Source organism: Octodon degus, unplaced genomic scaffold (assembly GCF_000260255.1).
Source record: "Octodon degus isolate 3935 unplaced genomic scaffold, OctDeg1.0 scaffold00023, whole genome shotgun sequence".
Taxonomy (NCBI): Eukaryota; Metazoa; Chordata; class Mammalia; order Rodentia; family Octodontidae; genus Octodon; species Octodon degus.
In genome coordinates, this window is record NW_004524599.1 from 16,834,380 (window position 1) to 16,836,660 (window position 2,281).

Genomic DNA, 2,281 nt, shown 5'->3' on the forward strand with positions numbered 1-2,281 from the left:
TTGCATGCTGAAATATCTGAACAAGCTGCTTTTCTATAAGGTCCTAAATAGAATTCCAAGCAAAATTCATGTTTATACTCATATGTATCCATAAAAGTGTTTTGAAAATTAAATGTTTCTGATTATAAAAATTATACATGTGTTAACATTATAAAATTTGGAATTTTGGGAATATCAAAATTAATGATATTCTAATACAAATATTTGGTGTCATAGGAACAGCTGTGGAATAAGTACATAACACATAATGAACATTTGTATGGGCATATATAGTACTTCTCGGTATATAGCTTCAACCAGTCTCATACCACAGAATCCCCTCAATTCCTACCTTAAGTAGAGCCCCAGAGGAAAGCTGTGGAATTACAAAATACTCAGGAACTACGGTGCCCAGCCTCTAAGATGCCCCCGTGATCCTGGCTTCCACCTCTGCCTTCTCTTGGTCCCTTGCCAAATCAGGCTGACCTGTGTAACGAATAAGATACTCCAGAAATGTCAGTTCATGACTCCTAAGGCTAATGAATAAAAAAAAAATCGACATCTTCCTCGATGCCTCTTGGATTACTAACTCTAAGGAAAGCCCGCCATCATGTTGCGAGGACACTCAAGCAGCAAGCGCTGCAGGCAGGCCAACATGCAGGGATGCTGTGGCCTCCTGCCAACACACGAGTGCGCCACATGCATGCAGACCCTCCAACGCTGACCAAGCCTTCAGATGATCAAGGTCCCAGCTGATCTCTTCAATGTGACTTCATGAAACCCCAAGCCAGAACCTCTATGCTAAATCACTCCTGATTCCTGATTTGTAGGAGCTGTGCATTAATGAATGTTTAGTATTTATTTAAGAGGCCAAATTTTCTGGCCTCCAGCACCATGAGCACAGACACTCCTCGGTTCCTGTGATTTGGGGGCAAAGAGCAACTGGCTATTTCTATGCTCATTGTTTGGAGACCAGTGAGCACTAAGAATGGTTTATAGCCTGACACTGTAGAACACCACCTCAAAGTTCGGCCAAGGCTGCCTCCAGACCATGGAGGAGAAGAAGGTGTTCATGGAACCACTCAAGAAGGACCGCATTGCAAAGGAAGAAAGCTTGTAACATCAGGAACACCCTCATGGCTGTTGGGGGTCACAGTGAAAGCTGTTTTCCAGGGGGGGGGACAAAAGACGCCAAATTTTGGGATAAATTATTATATAATAGACAACTAATACATAAGCTTTAAACCAAACCACCAAACATAAATTTAGGCACTACCACTTACCAAATCAATGGCTTTGGGGAACACAATCTTTATAGATTCCTTTAAACAGTTATAATATTGTCCACCTCCAAACATGGCAGTCATAGCACAACAAAGGGCTCAGCATGGGCTCAGCATTCCTAATTCACTCTGGTTTGCCCAGAATTTTCTCAGTTTTAGCACTGCAAGTCCAGCATCAAGGAACACCCTCAACCAAGGCATCCTGAGGTAGTCGGTCACCCTAACACTCATAACAATGGGATGAAGGTGAAAGGTGTCAGTGGCAGATAAGAAAGCCTGGAACCCTGCCCCCAAGCGCGCCAAGTGAGTGAGAACTTCTGCGACTCTCTCAGGAACCCCAGATCCAGCCCAGCCCAGGCCTAGTGAGTGTATGGGAGAGCTTCCAGCTTCCCTGCACCCACAGAACCTTTCCACACCAAAACTCAGACACACCACATGAGTGAGATCCTCTACCATGCCCTCAGGACCCCTCCAACCCTCTGGAGCCCCTGCCCCCAAGCCCGCCCAGTGAGTGAGAACCTCTGCGATGCTCTTAGAACCCTCAGATCAGCCCAGGCCCAGAACCAGCTAGTGTATAGGAGAGCTTCTGTGCTCCCCTGAGCCCCCTGGGCCAAGGGCACAACAGAGGAGCACCACAGGTTCACTGTTTTGCCAGAGGGGCACAACAGGTTCACTTCCAAGGGCCGCAGCAGGAAAGAGCTGAACACAACAGCTAGACCCAGGCCAGGCATAACTGGATAAACTCAAAATTAATAGATCGGTGCCCGAGTTTCAGTAGGTGCTAAGGTTATAACTGCACCAAAACTCTACACCAAAGGTCAGAGGTCAGTGCTATACAAAATGACAAAGACATGGAGTAAAATGTAATCTCAGGCCTTGAGCCCACCCAGAACAAGTGCAGAGGACATTAGCTCAGCTGCAATGCATGAATTAACAGCATCAGAAGAAAAAAAAACAAAACAAAAAAAAACAGCAGAAAGGTATAGAGGAACTCAGAGCAGAATTAATTTCTCAAATTA

The 2,281-nt window shown here is 45.4% G+C and overlaps 1 non-coding gene across 1 annotated transcript; it reads left to right on the forward strand.

Annotated features, from left to right (window-relative positions):
• Window positions 1–858: 858 nt before the first annotated feature.
• Window positions 859–988, forward strand: LOC111815913. Its single transcript, XR_002820538.1, has one exon. It is a non-coding gene; the product is annotated as a small nucleolar RNA SNORA43 (small nucleolar RNA).
• Window positions 989–2,281: the final 1,293 nt, after the last annotated feature.